Source organism: Leptinotarsa decemlineata, unplaced genomic scaffold (assembly GCF_025532065.1).
Source record: "Leptinotarsa decemlineata unplaced genomic scaffold, Ldec_3_MD MMD2_tig00000008_RagTag_RagTag, whole genome shotgun sequence".
Taxonomy (NCBI): Eukaryota; Metazoa; Arthropoda; class Insecta; order Coleoptera; family Chrysomelidae; genus Leptinotarsa; species Leptinotarsa decemlineata.
In genome coordinates, this window is record NW_027412537.1 from 8,661,288 (window position 1) to 8,678,717 (window position 17,430).

The window sequence follows — 17,430 nt, forward strand, 5'->3', positions numbered from 1 at the left end:
GATTGTGCTGTCGTCAGCAAAGCAATATATAAGATTATTGTTTTGTCTCCAACCCTCTAAAAACAGGTTTGGAGACAATATGGACCCTGGGGAACATCAGCGTTGATGGTAAAAGTATTCCACTTGCAGGGAACGTTCTTCCAGGAAGCTGCAGAGTCATACTCAAAAATGATCCGACAAGCATCAAAGTTTGACCAGCAAACCCTCATGCCACACACAGCTCTTGACTCTCCATGTATCCAAATATGGGTGACATACCCTTACATTCTGCTGTAAAATTCAACTTCACTCTAATAAGTTTACAACTTTAGTTTAAAACTACGACTGCAGTAAATATTTCTGTTCAATCCTCACTGAATAAAGGTGGCAAGTCACATTTTGTTAAAAATGTACTTTGACACTTCTTGAACACCCCTGGTGTAGCTCTAACAGTAAATGTAACGGCGTTAGTTCACATATACATTGATCATGTTGTAGTTTATAAAGGTACCATGTTACATTTGTGTGACAATACTGTTATAAAAGAACATAATCTTTCACGGCCAGAGATAACTGTGTGAACGCTATTTTCCGGTTTTTTTGGCCGTGGTCTGCAGGTTTTGATACCTGAAGTTTCGTCTACTACTGCGGTAGAAATTATCGAAGGCGATATGTACCGTTTTTCCGGACGCATTCACTACGACACTTGTATTTGACTCTGGTTTTATATTATTAGTGGGTGTGGCTTGGTTTCTTTCAATTGGATTACGTGACCTTGTTTATGTACCTCTAAGAACAAGTAGCCAGATTTTATTGATGTTCATTGCCTCTTCTTCTCTATTGAAATTATCCCTGTGTTTTTGAATTTCTATAACCTCTCTATATATATTCGTGGTTCCAATGTAGACCGACGCGCAGCTACAAGGAATCCGGTATACCCCGGGTGTTGCTGAAGGTTCTTTAGGGTCCTTAGCTGACCTTAGACTTCGTCTGATAGTTTTTTTGGCCTAAAGTGACTGTAGTAGGGTTGTCAAGTATTTGGCCACCTCATAAGTTGGTGCCCAAGTAGGTAGGCACTGTGACTGTTACCACATCGCCTTTGATAAGGTCTACCGCAGTAGTAAACGAAACCTCAGGCATAAAACCCTGTAAACCACATCCAAAAACCTAGATATAGTTTTATCCTCTATATGATCAATAAATCTTTCAATTGTTTTAGATGTCATGTTTTACATTTGAAGTTAAAACAAATTATTACAGTTTATGGTATGCTTTTCACTATAAAGTGTTTTACAGAGACCGCTACACGTGTTTCGCAATATAATAGCTTCCTCAAGCGCAAACTTATACGCTTGAGGAAGCTTCCTACTTCCTACTTATACGCTTCCTCAAGCGTGAACAACTTATACAATAGCTTCCTCAAGCGTTTACGCTGGAGGAAGCTATACAATAGCTTCCTCAAGCGTATAAGTATAAGTTTACGCTTGAGGAAGCTATTGTATAGCGAAACACGTGTCGCGGTTTCTGTAAAACCCTTTATAGTGAAAGCTGTTAATCGTAGAGAATGTTTTAAGCTTCTTCAGTAAGTAAATCAGGTTGTCGAGTTATCAAAACTTCATGTGTGTTGGTAAGAAGATGTAAAGTTCTAAGTTTCTCAACATTCAACTATCCTGATTCTTGCATTGCTGGGGATATATGGTCATATTTCCGAATACCAAACGAGAAACGTAGATAACTATTCTGAATACGCTGTAGTCGAAGATCATCCGACTGTTTTAAAAGCAGGTCCATAAATACTGTCACAATAGGACATTTTTGACATACTCAGAGACTCGCATAGTCTAAATTTTAAGTTTGTGTTGAGCAAATTACTATTAGGAAAAAGCTGTCTGAGAACGTTATAAGAAGATTGGTTCAGATAGCTGACATGTTTAGTAAAGCGAAGATCCAGATCAAACCACAATCCTAAATTTTTTATTTCGTCCACGGAGAGAAATATATTGTTTTCGATGCGAACTTGAAAGATAGAGTTGGTGAGCTCTCTGTTCTTCTTAGCTCTGAACATCATTATTGCGGATTTGTCAGAATTGAGCTTGAGCTTATGGGCAGTAAAAATGTCAAAGATGGCTTGGAGATCGTTATTAATATGCGACAGAGCAGATGTAGACTCGCCAGGCGAAAAAGAGAAATATAACTACGTGTCGTCTGCATAGTGATGTATATTGCATTTTTCACGAACAGATAAAAGTCACAAATATACAAGCTAAAAAGCAAGGGCCCAAGGATAGATCCTTGTGGCACTTCCTTTAATACCGGCAGAGCATCTGAAATAATTTCATCCACAACAACTCTTTGAGTACGATTCTTCAGATAGTTTTCTGAGAGAGACTTCTTTCCGAGAAAAAGCGAAGTAGACAAGTTTGTGACACAATATCTCATGATCTAGAGTGTCGAATGCCTTGCTGTAATCTAGAAGTATTAAACAGGTCAAATTTTGTTCATCTGCATCTTGAAAATTATCGTCAGTAATTGACAGAAGAGCCGTGGTGGTACTATGGTGAGGTCTGAATCCTGATTGTACAGGTATTATAATATGATTTTCATTGATGAACTCATTAACTTAATTTTTATAATCGATTCTACTTCTTTAGAGAGATACCGTAGAATTGTAATTGGTATTAGGTCAGAAAGGACAGTAGGTCAGTTACACTTAGCCAGAGGGATAACCAATCCATCCTTCCAACATTTTGGAAATTGGCAACTGGTAATGATAAAGTTTATGAGAAAGGTGAATTGGTTTATCAAAAAAGAGTCGGTGAGATTGATCATTTTGAGGGATATCCCGTCAGAACCCAAAGCGTTGCTCTTGATTTTTTGTTGTTCCTCAGGATATCAAGCGTTCTTAAGGTATTACAAGTTGCTTTTGAATTCTTATTTCTTAAAACAAAGTCCAGATATGCCAGATGAAATTTCTGAGAACGTTCTTACAAATGGAGTTAATCTCCAGCGATTCAAATCCTCGAGGAATTTTCTGTAGTGCATATGTTATGTCCATAAAAATAGCATCTTATGTGCTATAAATGGCAGTGGAATTATTCGACCTCAAATTATTCCTATGTGAAACGTATTCGACAAAATAGTAAACGAAATGGTTCTTTCGTTAATCAAAATAAAGACTCAGTACCAGGTACCACAATAACGACGATTTTTACGTACTCGGTTATTTTGATTTGCTCAAGCAATTTACTATCCGCTACTTTTGTTTCTATTTTGGCAATATGCTAATAACTAAGAATAATTCAGCGTTTCCAAAATAGAAATCATGAGTTTTTTCGGTTATTTTGGTGATTTATTCAATCTGAAATATTTGATTTTCACAGTTGTCGATTGCTCTAATTGATGACGATTTTTTCGTCTATATATTTTCATGTATCAAGTTGTGTAATGTAATCTCATTATCAAATAAGTACTAATGAGAGTGAATAGGGTCTAGCATTTTGGCGAAAATCCTAACTTAATACCCCATTCACAAAGTGATACAAAATCTTAATTATATTACTGATTGGAACAATACATATTCATACATCTTTAAGGTAGCAGTTTATTGAAGTATTGTTTTGACTCAACTTGCTTTCTTACATATTAGTATTTGAAATTTGTTACCTGTAGTAAACACTAGTGGCAGTTTGGTTTTATCCCGTTATAATTATATTTTATTCATCTACATTCAACTATTTCAACTCAAAAATCAAAATCTCTTAATTTCCTATATAATACTACTGAAATCTCTTCACATATGTACAGAATCATTCTCCACATGCGGGAGTCAGGGAAGTGAAGGGAGGAGGATAAGTAGAGAAAAGTGTAGGGGGAATGATAGAAGGATGACTGTACTGTTGACGACTGTACGTCATCACACAGTCCCACAATTGGACAGTGGGAGGCGCCCCCTCTGGTGTTATTTCAACTTATCAATTGCAGAACCAGTATCGATATAATTTAAATGTATTATAAAAATAGTAGGTGCGCTAATATTACAGCACAGTTGTTGAAACGATCGATCTCTGAGCATGTTGACTGAAAATACGTTACCAAACTAGTTATTTGGAGAAACGTGTTGAGTAGCAAATTAGAATGGACCCCCGAAGTGAAATTGTGGAACGCTATAGAGGTGAATACTTTTTGGAGAGAACCACTCAGTCACCTATAGTTTCAGACATAAGTCGTACGGGAATTTCGAGAATTTCAAAATTTCATGAATTCAAACCCGTATAAAAACATTCTTGTACATTAATTGGATAGAACAGGCCGATACTTGATGAAAATCCATATTAAAACTAATTAATACAGTGTATTGTATGATTTTCACTATTTGATTTGATTTGATTTATTCCATATTTTGTTTGGTACAATATCTACTATAAAAAAAATACATCGTAAACACAAAGGAAACATGGAACATACCTAAGCAATAAATGCTTGTATCGTAATGTTTCATTCTTCCATTTGGGTATCTCAATTCACTATTTTTATACTGTGCGAGTTTCGAAAAATAATAATGATAAAATTGATAATATTGAGTACATGAATTTGAAATTTATTATAAGAATTATTTTATATTAGTTAGGTTGATTAGAATAATGGGAAAGAGAAAATAAGAAAGATTAAGTAATAAGTTATAGAGTAATAGAGAAGTTTTACTAAAACCGCGACACTCTAAAATACCGTATCTGTACACATCACAGGCGTTAAGACGCAATTGACCACTCCGACACCGCTAGCCGATTGCAGTTGGATCTGGTTGGCCAGCGTGAGGAGGCTTGCTTATTTTACCGAATAGATGCAAATGGGAATGGTGATCATGCTTTGATCACACACCTATCTTTGTTTGGGTTGCTTTTTTTGTTGGATGGATATAGTTTAGTCACAATAATATTTCAGAATGTGATTCCATTGATTCAATTTGATTAGAACAGTGACAGTGATTGAAATTGTGAGAATTATGCATACCTAACAGGGCTCCAGGAGTAACGTATGATTCAAGAATACATAATTACACCTAGATGTTATTTTTATGTCTGTCAGTTTTATCTCTGTTGGTAAGAAGCGTTTTATAACTCTGTTTTGGTGGCCTAGCCTTCATTTTTTATCGGTTTGAAGGTTAGGTTTTATAGTCAAAGTATACGATATTGTGCACACTTAAAGTTGGGGGCACTCTCAAAGGCCGAAAAAACCAATACATAGAAATGAACCGGCTACGAACTAGTCCACATGGACTGTAGAATTGGCGGTTCGTATTGGATGATTTTTACTAATCGAGTTTTATGATTGGCTGAAGAGTCATAAAATGAAATTTGAAGTCATGTTACGGTGACCAATAGAATGCGAGCCGTCGTGTTGTCAATGTTCAGTTCAGTTGTCAATCACTAATAGTAATAACGAGTCTGATAACAACGCATACTTTTTCAATTGTAGTAATTCCAATAGCGATGGTGAACAATACGAAAAATAAATACCAGTGAATGAGATTCGGATGCATTTGAATATTGAAATACAGAGAGTATATATGTTAATGTATATAAGAATCTACATCTCAAGTTTGGTTTCGAAGGAAACAAACTATTACAAGTAACATCAGATTTGACCGAAATTTCTTTCTCAACTGTACGTAAAATAGTCAAAAACAAACCGTATGAACGCAAGACGCGATGTGATATAGAATTACCAAAACCTTTAGATGTTCATCTAATAAAATCATTGAAAAAACAATATACGACGAGATTCCTACAACTGATATCATAAGGGTGAAATTGAGTACTTCCGGCTATAAGGTGAGCTGCTGTGACAATGCTATTCAGAATTGGAAGAAGAAACTAGGATTTAGATTTGAAATAATAAACAAACGTAAAGCAGTTATGGAAAGTAGAAGAATAGTGGAATTGTGTAACATATACTTAGAACAAATAACTAAATATAGACAAGAACAACGGCAAATTGTTTATTGGTGTGACACAGTTACGAAAAGGTGGACTGATGGTTCGAGAATGTGTACGCCCAACATGCCTGCAAACAAAGGATCGTGACTTAACAGCATGCATTGTGAAGGAAGTGAAGGATGGGTTCCGAATTCTTTGAAATTATGTGAAAAAAAACTTGAGGACTGCAATGTTGACTATCATATGAACATGGAAGCTAATATTTTTAAGGAATGATTTGAAAACACATTGATCCCAAATTTGGATACGAATTGTGTAATAGATCTTGACAACGCTTGCTATATCATTCGCGACAATTCATCAAAGTAGGTACCAAATAAAAATTTGAGGGAAGATGAAATACAAATGAAAAAAGAAATGAAAATTTCTATGTTTTTTACCACTTTTGATTGTAACTAACATATACTTATACACATAAATTTTCATTTCTCTTTTCATTATGATCTCCTACCACGTAGTAACGGCTACATCTATCAGTTTATTGAAATACAAAGTTTTTGATGGATAACAATTTGTATTTTGAAGATTACTATACTAAAAACTAACTACTTGAGACACACCATACTGAGACTTTCCCCCTATTTTTGTGTTTTCAATCCCATCGGGTTGATTTGGGGAATTTTCCAAAATTTGATAAGAAGGTAATAGAGCTAATTAAAGAAGAAGTATCAAATATTACCTAAGAAGACTGGCAGAAACGGATTAAAAAAGTCATTTCCATATTGATGTTGGAAATTAATGCAATATTGATTTAAATGACTACAGTGATAGTGAAACAGAGAACATGGAAGAGGAGTTGTCAGAAGTTTAAGAAGAAAGTTATTTGACCCTACTTTCCCACTCACCTAAATAAACAAAATATTTATTTTATATATTATTATATATATTTTCATTACCTATATATATATATATATATATATATATATATATATATATATATATATATATATATATATATATATATATATATTATATAGTTATTGTGATTCTTATATAATCAGAAATGATTATTGGATAACGAAATTACTTAGCTCCCTAACTTTATTGTTAAAGGGGAGTTTTAGAGGTTGCACTATATCGTTTACTTGAACTATACCTACTAGGATTCATTCAAAATATATGCTACTTAGATAGAAGTTGATAGATTTAGAGAAATTGAAGATGGATCCAGTGGGAATGAATTCAATTCTACCAAGGAAGCTATGGTTTTAGCGAAAGGCGTCTAGAAATAAATATGTTTGTCAAACTTGTGTAATTATTATCGTGGATAGTGGGTTTTAATTATCATCAAGTAATGGGTATTTCCATTAATGAGATGGAAGAGCAGGAAAATAAAATCCATAAGTCTTGGACAAAAGAGAACTAGATGAATTTCATTCCGACGGAACTTTATGCGGTGAGATAAAAAAGCGTCAACGACTTACGTTTTAACGGCAAATAGGTGCCAGAATTCCTATCTCGCGATAGTTCCGATAAAAGTTACGAGTTGTCTTTACCTGTTTGCTATAATCACATCAGTTGCTAATTGAAACGAAACACCGCACGAGTATATGAGTTTTTTCACAAATTCACAAGAAACAAAGGCCACTAATTCACGTATTTGTAGAAATAAAATGTCAATCACGCACGGTATGCTTATTTCATAAACCAACAGCGTCGCACATTGTAAATTAAACGTTTATTATATATTATTTGTTATTATTTCACACCAAACTGATAAATACTCCTTATATTTCACTGATCTTCGCATATTAACGTACAAAGACTAAATTTTTGAGAGTACAACATGAAGATTTTGTGACCCCTCCTACTAGAAGGCCATTGGTCAGTCGAAACCTGTAGAACCGCAGGTGGTACTAGATTCTGTTGCCTCCATCGAACCTCTGAGTAGTACCGATATTTGTTGTGAAAGATCGAAGCATCTATCTCCTTCTCGTCTTTCGCCATTAAAGTAGGCAGGATTGGTATGCGGTCAAAGTCAAAATTTTCTATATATATCCGTGAAATTGATTCCCGAAAAAAGTTTTTTTAAACTTATGCGGTTCACTTCAGTTTTGCATGCTGAAATTTCACTTCTCGAAATGGCGTTCGAATATTTTTCTGCGTTCGTGCAAAGACAATACTTTGTTGAACTATATTCAGTGAAAAAACTTGTTTGTTATTGCCCTAGAGCCATCAAACTTTTATTGCCAATTTATCATTCATTACATTGTTTCATGATAACAAACATGAATGTTAAAACCGACGCCATATTTACTTCATTTTGTGCAAGATTGTATTACTTTTTGATTGATTGGGAATTATAAATTTTCAAACATGTTCATTAAATGCCAAATTACGAAATTACTAGACCTGAAGTTTTTCTCTTTTTTATTTGCATTATCACACTGTTGATGTGCAAATTAATTTGTGAAAATAAAGAAATTATTATTATTATTATATGACTATGAATTGTGAACGTGTCTCATGCACTTCTACTATGATTTGAAAAAGAAAGTCTGGTACGAGTCTATTATTTATTTCTGAAGATGAAACAGCTGAAACATTTGCAAAATTATTTTCCACAGTCTATAGCCGACAAACATTTTATTATTATTCCGCAAGAGATGATGCTGAATATGCCACAAATGATATTTTCCAAGTTCATGAATTTATATAAAGAATTTGATATTCAGATAAAGTATTTTCTCTGATTTGTGGAGATTATCTTTAATGACGCCACTTTACAAATCTGGTAGTAAAATCGATATTGACAATTACAGAGCGATTTCGATCATATATGCACCAGCAAAGTTATTGGTGCAAATTATACAAATTTTTCAGCAAATATATAGTCACACAACAATAAAGTGCAAAAATTCATATACATCAATTTATTTTTATATAGTCATCAGGTATTTCAAGCCCTAGAATACAAATCTCAGCTGGGTACAGTACCTATACACTGATTTCGAGAAAGCTTTTGACAAGGTAAACCATGATATTCTTCTGCAGAACAAGCAAAAACAAGCTTCATCTGTAAACAATATTCGACTTAGGAAACCTGGATTTCTTCTTATTTTACCGCGTAACCAATTAGAAAAAGCTAGTCTTACAGGCAAATATCTGGGCAATAGAGCTTGCACACGTTGCATGTGATAGGGATATAACTGCTGGGCTCTTAAAAACTGCCACACTGTGACATGGGTAATATTCAGTTCTTCAGCTATTTTTCGAGTACTGGTATGAGAATTTATTTCAATCTCATTTAAAACAGCTTCTTCAATTTGAACTGTTCATACCGTTGCAGGCCTCCCAATAACAACCGTCGATCTTTTAAAGCTGCCTGTTTCAGAAAGTCGTGCATGGAGACGTACAAAAGTTCTTCTATTAGGCACTACACGCTGAAGAAATCTTTGATGGTAAATGCGTCTTGCAGCATTTGAGTTTCCGTGAGCCATTCCATAACAGAAATGCATATCTGCCATTTCACTGTTAGTAAATTGAACCGTGTTTTACAAAAATGGTTCGAAAAATAACCACTAAACACACTTTTTATGAGAATTATAAATTAAAAACTTATAAAGTTGACAACAACTGTCGAATTGTTTATTAAATGCTGCAATCGTTTTCCAAGGCAACCCTTGATTATTATTTATGGTATTTTCAGAAGAGTGCGAAATTCAATGATGCGGCGGCTAGACGGTTGTATTGAAGCCGAAGGAGGCATTTCCAACACTTAATTTAGTGCAATTCGTTAGTCTAGATGTTAATGTTATTTAATATTTGTTGTTATTGTTACATAATTAGTAATGAAAAATTGTAGAAATAATAATTTCCAAAAGAAACATTTAATTCCCCATATTATTCCTTGTGAGGACCAGGGATATGCAATTAGGTCGACATTTTTTTCTTAAAAACTAAGAAAGATACTAAAAAAATTCAACAGACAAAAAAGTTGTATTTTTAATTGCCTAATCCAAAGAAATGATAAAAATTGCACAAAAGTCAGTGGCGTACATTTTCAAGTCAAAAATATTCGTTAAAATCCCGCTCGAGACGCCACTGGACTTGATGAATTGAATCACGTGCGGGCTAAATTAGCTTCTTGCCAAATTACAACAAAATTAGGTAAAGGATATTCAAGATATTTACGAATAACTTTTTTTTATTTATATTTTAACACCCTGTATCTTGAGAACGAAGGATTTGCGGACCTATGTTTATATGAACATTTCGTCTTGAAATTACCTAAAGAATCGTCTGTTGAATTTATGGTACATACTCAATTAACACCCTGTATAGAAATGTAAAAATAATTACCTAGTATACATTAATAAGCGAGTAGTTCATGAATATTTGTAAAACAAAGAAAAAAAACACAAAGGCTATAAATTTATGGTAAATATTGAAATTTTATTTAGCTTAAATAAGGTAAAATATATAGCAAAACATACACAAAAGTGAGACAAAGGGAACATCATATGAGCAAGGCATAACATGAATGTATTATATATCCAGAAGACTTCAGATATATGTTTTCAAGTTTTTCTTGAAATAATATATGGAGTAGTGTCTAAATTCACGGGGTAGAGCATTAAATTGTTTGATTGTAAATAAAACTAGGAGAAAAGCAGGCTGTCGAGCGTTTTGGAATAATAAAAGTGTGACGATTTACAATTACCAATAATAATTATTATAATTTGGCGTTTTGTGAATGAGGAATTTATGTGTATTGACAAGTAGGTGGAGCTGATGGGTTTTAGCAATCGGTAACCAACCTGACTCTTCAAACTTGGGGGATATATGGTCGAATTTTCTCACACCATAAGAAAAACGAATGCAATTGTTTTGTATTTTTTGTAAGCGATTTACATGGAATGATATAGAAACAAGTGTCAAAGTACCCAATTTTTTGAGTTAACCAAATTCATTTTCAATTCAAGTTACTTTTCATTTGAGATAAATTATTATAAACAGATCTTAGGTACACCAATGGGTGCAACAATTTCACCAATACTTGCAGAATACGTTATGGATGATCTCTTTGATGAAGTACTTCTCCAACTCAGTTTCAAAGTTCCGTTTCTTAAAAAATGTGTTGATGATGTCATTTGTGTTGTCCCATAAGGATAAATCATAAGAAATACCTAAAAAAGTAAACAGTTATAAACCCAAACTACAATTCACTATTACTGGAAGAAAATAATACCATTTCTTTCTTAGATACAAAAATAATTCGCAGTGATGACAATTCACCAATAACAGATTGGTATATTAAACCAACGAGTTCAGGGAGATATATTTATAATTCTTTTCAACAAAAATCGATGTCTCAAAAACAGAATCGAAAAACTAGTTCATCCCTCACTAAAACAAAAAAATTCACTGTGATTGAAGAATATTCTAATAGAGAATTCTTTTCCAGAAAAATTACTCAACAAAATTATTTTTACTACTTTCAGTAAGACAGAACGTAGTCAGATAGAAGACAGAATAATTTATTCCTAATATTGGAAAATTATCTTCCAAAATTATTGAAGTTTTTTCACAAATTTCCAAAAAAATATTAAAGTTATTGAAAACATTAAACACAGTTAAAAGATTCTTCACCTGGTTTAAAAAAATCAAACGTTGTTTATAATAAACCATGTAATAATTGTGATTTAAATTATATTGGCACAACTTCCAGAATATCATCAATCGATATTGACAATTACAGAGCGATTTCGATCATATATGCACCAGCAAAGTTATTGGTGCAAATTATACAAATTTTTCAGCAAATATATAGTCACACAACAATAAAGTGCAAAAATTGATATACATCAATTTATTTTTATATAGTCATCAGGTATTTCAAGCCCTAGAATACAAATCTCAGCTGGGTACAGTACCTATACACTGATTTCGAGAAAGCTTTTGACAAGGTAAACCATGATCTTCTTCTGCAGAAACTGAATAAATTTGGAATCTCACAATTTTTTTGGAAACTAATGATCAGCCATCTACGAAATAGATCTGTCATAGTAAAATTTAATGGTAACACATCTGAGACGTGTTATTCTAACTCTGGAGTACCTCAGGGTTCTAATCTGAGACTACTGCTTTTTGTACTATTCATAAATTTTCTTTTGTCTGTTTTAGAATATTCTGAATGGTTTTTGCGGATGACCTCAAAGTTTTCAAATGAATCAATACAATACGAGACTATGTTATGACACATAAAATTGTTGAATGTAGTTGTGAAAATAAGTTGTATTTCATTATAAAAAACGATGTAATTTGACTATATCTTGAGTGAAAGATTGTATTTCATTATAAAAAAACCTCACCAGCAGAATTTTCCAACTTTCGAAAAAATGATAGCCGAGGGCTTTATGCCCATTAGGGTATGCACAAAAAAAAATAAATTTTGGTAATCATAAAAATAATAACGAAAATTATTCTACTTTGGACCAAGGTCCTTGGTTTTCCACCATATTCACCGTGTATAGGAATATTCAATACAAATGAAAGGAAACAACACTTATTGTGCTTATTGTTTTCTACCATTATTTTTTTCTATCTTCACTGCTCAAAATTTTCCAACTTTTCAAAATCGAAAAAACAGCGAAAGTTGGGAATTTTGTAAAATTGTCACTTCAAAATTTGTGGACTGTTCAGGATTGTTGTCTTACTTGGGAGTAATTAAACTTTATTGAAGTTTTCAAACAACTCAGAATTTCAAAGTATGGGATCTCCAAGTTATGCATGTTGAGAAATCCCAACCTTCTCCTGGTTCTTTCCCTTTTTCATATTACCTCTCCCTTTCTTTTCTCTTAATTTTATTTTTTTTAGTTTTTATTAATTTTTTTGCTATTATTTTTTTCTATCTTCACGGCCCAAAATTTCCCAACTTTTTCCAAGTCGAAAAAGCAAGGGGGAGGCTTTTCCCATCCCCCCATGGCGACGGCCCTGACTCAGGCAGTGTATTTTTTCATTCATTTGTATCAAATCTATTGTATTCAATTTCCATATTCAGAAAGAATACGATTCTTTTTTTTAATTCTAACTCTGTATAAGTACTCAAAATTTCGATTACAAACTAGAACTTTGTCTTGGAAACTCTGTACTTCGATTAAAATGGAAACTTCGAATTTAAAGTTAACATTTCGACTCTCAAAAAGTCAGGATCATTCAGACACCAAAAAAAAAAATTCGACCTTTCCATGCTTTTGTTTATTGGTGGAAAAACACAAAATTTGTACGTCATTCACTAAATATTTTGGATGAATCTCCACGAAATAATTTGGGAGTGGGTTATCGGTTGGATTTATTATTTTAGCTCACCGCGATAACCTTTATTTACCAAGTTTCTAATGATATTCAAAACTCAAATAAACCTCAATAAAAATCGAGCAGGTAAAACACCAGAGGTAGAATAACTCGATGTGAGGTCCACCAACCCTTTAGGTTTATTGCTTTGAAAGGAAACGGAAAACAAAACTCGAGTTATTCGGATGCATAATAAGGAGATAATTGCACAAAAAATGTTTGTTGCAGGAAACAAATCGATGGGAATTAGTTTATGGTAGCCTAGTGGAGAATAAGATTGAAGTTTTATGAAGAAACGAGCTATACACTGTTTGCATTCTCAAGTTTGATAGTTTATTCATAGAAGTGACAGAAAAAATAAAAAAAAAGTGTATTTAGCAGTTCCAAAAATTGAAACGTCACTTTTCAGGTATAGATAAGGCTTGACTCATTCAATAAAAAGGTAAAATTGGAACCTCTGGCGAAGAATGATTCCAATAAAACACCTTTTCCAATTACTAGAAATGTAATACTCTCCATGACACGCGTTTCACCAACTTCCTGAAGACGCCAACTTGGTTGGTACGGTTGCTCAGGGGGCATGATTCTTGGACCCAATGATCACTTACCCCACGGTGTGGGGAGTGGTCGTTGGTTGATAATGCTGGCGTGCCCCCCTGAATGTATTGGGGCTTCGGGGGATAGGACCTGACCAGCGGAAACTTAGGTTAAAAAATATAATAATAATAAAACTTATTTTCCTTTTGACACAAAATGTATAGGAATAGTCAATCAGAAATGAAATAAAATAAAGAACATACAAAACAAAAATATAACAAAAACAAGTTGAACAATAAAAATACATGAAAATGCGTTTAATAAGAACAAGTTGATATTAAAACTTTCCTTTAAACTATTTATCTAGTGAGTAAAAACATTTTTCCAGTATAAAGTCATTTAAAGTTTTTTTAAAGCGAAATAATGCCTTTCTTGCTTTAATATTTCCGGGTAGTTGGTTATATATCCTAGTAGGATTCTATTCCAACACCAAACCGTTATTTTTAACATCTCGAGACGTGTTTCAATCACCAAGTGATCATCTTTAATAAGAGGAATATTAAACCACTTTATTCATTACAGGACGAAGCATTTAATTCATTCATAATGTTACCACATTGGTGCTGAAGAGGCAATAACGCAAATATTTTATTCCGAAACAACGGATGTCTGCCATTGAGGATGACAGTGGTGTATGTAAGTGAAATTTCATCTCTTTCATATATATTATGTAGCTTTCTTGTGAATGATTTCTGATTTGATTTCATAACGAATGTTGGGAGTACAATCTGAAGTGTTTCTGTATAATTCTATGTTTTGAAGAGATTTTTTCTTTCGTGTAGTTCAATGTTCATATAATAATAATAATTATTATTATTATTATTATGGTTATGATTTGGTTGGTAGTTTGCTTCTGTAATTGTTTCCTGTTGGGTTCAAGGTTTCCGCTATTTTTGGGGGTCCCAATGTTTGGTTTAATCTTTTCTTCCAGTACTTTGGCCGTTTCTTCCTCAAATACTTCACGGAGGAGGGTTTGGGTAGGTGTTGATGGGACACTATTCATTTTAGTGGCTTCTCGTTGATTTTCCTCGATTTTTTCAGCTTCAAGTAGTTGACTTACCGTGTATTCTGCACCATTAACTACTAATTTATTTCTTTTAATAAAAGATTTTTTGTTTGGGATTTGTCTTTGGATCTGTAGATTCCTTTTCAGGACTGCCTGTTCTTCTCTTTGTTGGGTAGTCAGGTCCTGTGATATTGATATTTTGGTTCCCTTTAGTTTTTTGCAGTTTGCGAATATGCTCTTTTTGGTGAGATTTGATACGAATTCGATTTTCACAGGACAGTTTCTTTTCGATCCCAAGCCATATATGTCTTTTATTTCATTTGGTGCAATATCTACTTGAAGTAGTGACTTTATCTGATCTTGAATAAAATCAAAAGTGATTTCGTGATGTTCTCTATCGAGTCCGAATATGACAATGTTATTTGATTTTTGCTGCCGCTCTAGTTTTTCAATTTTCTGCTTCAGGAAAGAATTTTCCGCTTCCAATTGTCTGATTCTCTCGTATGACTCTTCTATTCTTAATTGAATTCGTGCTTCACTTGCATCAATAGCACTCTTAAGTTCTGTTCTATTTTGCTGAATTTCATCGATTATACGTTCTGCATCAATGCTAGCGAAATTCATGCTCGAAATTGTAAAAGTGTTTGGGCTGTTTTAATGTTTTATCGAGCGAGAAAAGATAAGGCGATTGTTTTGGGCTTTTCTATATGTACAGCGCTAAATTAACAACCTCTCTTCGATCATGATTTTGGGTTGTATTTCATTTATTTCTTTCAAATTGTAGTTGGGTGTGATGAAAATACTCTACTAATGAGCCTACCTAGTTTGGGGTATTTTCTTCGTCACTATTTCTTGAGATTTTCAATTAACTTCACTGAGCAACAATTCGAGTAACTTAACTGTTAGGCTGACCACACACATTACATTATTATTTTTAAATATACAGGGTGTTTGGTGTAGGTGCTACAGACCAAAATTCCATTTTTTAAAATAGAACTCCCTGTATATCATTACATATTCAGATGCTACGTTAAATTCTGATATCATTTCATGTTTGATTTTTGAAATTCGGTTACGGCGTTGTTGAGTTATTGCTTAAAATGTAAAGTCTTGAGAACGACTATTATTATTTTTAAAAATATCTCATACAATTATTCTCTCTGCATCAGATCACATGAAAATTAGTCAAAATTTTGGGTGTTCGAAGTAATGGTTTCAATTTTGAGTTGTGGAATTCAGTCAGGAATCATTTTGAATATGAAACAATTGCGAAATTGGAAGAGGTGTATTTGAAAACAAATCTTAAATTAATAACAATGTAAATAATATAACTTGATAAATCATTTCATAAGAATGGTAGGTACCTAGAAATAAGTCATAAAAATTGTTCGAAGTGATGCCCATTAGATATTATACAGGCTTCGAAACGTCGAATCACTTCTCTCGTACAAGTCGCTCTTATAATATCAGGCGTAATATCACTGCACGCTAGTCGAATTTTCATTTTCAGATCATCCACATTCAAAGGGGGAGTAGTGAAAACAATATCTTTTAAATAACCCCATAGGAAAAAATCAAGCGGTAATAAATCTGGGGAACGAGCCGGCCACCGAATTGGACCCTTATTACCAATCCATCTATTTGGGTACGTTCTATCCAGATATTCAGTAACAACCTGTGAATTGTGAGGAGGAGCACCATCTTGTTACCACCAAATTCCTTGTCGTTCTGCTATCCATCAACTGAATCAAATCATTTTCTAGAAAATGTAAATATCGCAATCCATTGAGACTTTCATTGAAAAAGTAAGGTCCTATGATGCGGCTATTGAACAATCCACACCATACATTAATACCCCAAGTAGTTTGAAAATTACTTTCGCGGACCCAGTGGGGATTTTCTTGAGACCAATAGTGACTGTTATGTCGATTCACAACTCCGTTATTGTGGAATCGCGATTCATCGCTCCACAAAATTTGACTGAATATGTTAGGACTTTCATGTAATATTACTTGAATACAAGCAATGAATTCAAGTCGTCGTTCAAAGTCCGTGGGTTTCGAACCTTGTACCAACTGAATTTTGAATGGGTGGTATTTATTTTCTTTCAGAATTCTCTGTACATTAGATTTACTCACACCGACTTCTTCTGCAAGAGTACGGATAGAAACATGTGGATGAATAATAATATAAGCCAACACATTGATCTCTAAATCTTCAGTTCTAACAGATCTCGTATGATGACGATGCTTTATAGTAGAAGGAAATGACCCAGTTCGCAATTTTTCTACAACTCTCGAAAAAGTCATTCGTGACGGAATGGGTCTGTCTGGAAAACGTTCTTGGTATAGACGTTGTGCTTGACGGCAGTTTTTCTGACATTCGTCAAAAATTAATAATATATCAATGCAATCACTTGGACTAAACGCGAAAGGCATACTGGAGTTTTCGCACAAAGAACACAGTTACTGTTTTGCAAAGAATCACTGAATCGAACTGACAAGTAGATACAATTCAACATTTGTTACTATGTCATCAACAAGCATAAGCTACTTG

General features: G+C 33.6%; 1 protein-coding gene across 3 annotated transcripts in view; it reads right to left on the reverse strand.

The window, feature by feature from the left end:
- The window catches only part of byn (T-domain transcriptional activator brachyenteron), a 39,126-nt gene extending 23,314 nt beyond the window's left edge, over positions 1-15,812 (reverse strand). Inside the window, exon 1 of one of the 3 annotated variants that reach the window (XM_023161264.2) lies at positions 15,695-15,812. The gene's annotated coding sequence lies outside the window, so the exon portion shown is untranslated. Of the gene's footprint in view, positions 1-7,399; positions 7,781-15,694 lie in introns of those variants that run through there. The other 2 variants (XM_074170982.1, XM_023161263.2) reach the window with 2 other exon arrangements.
- Between the last annotated feature and the right edge of the window lie 1,618 nt (positions 15,813-17,430).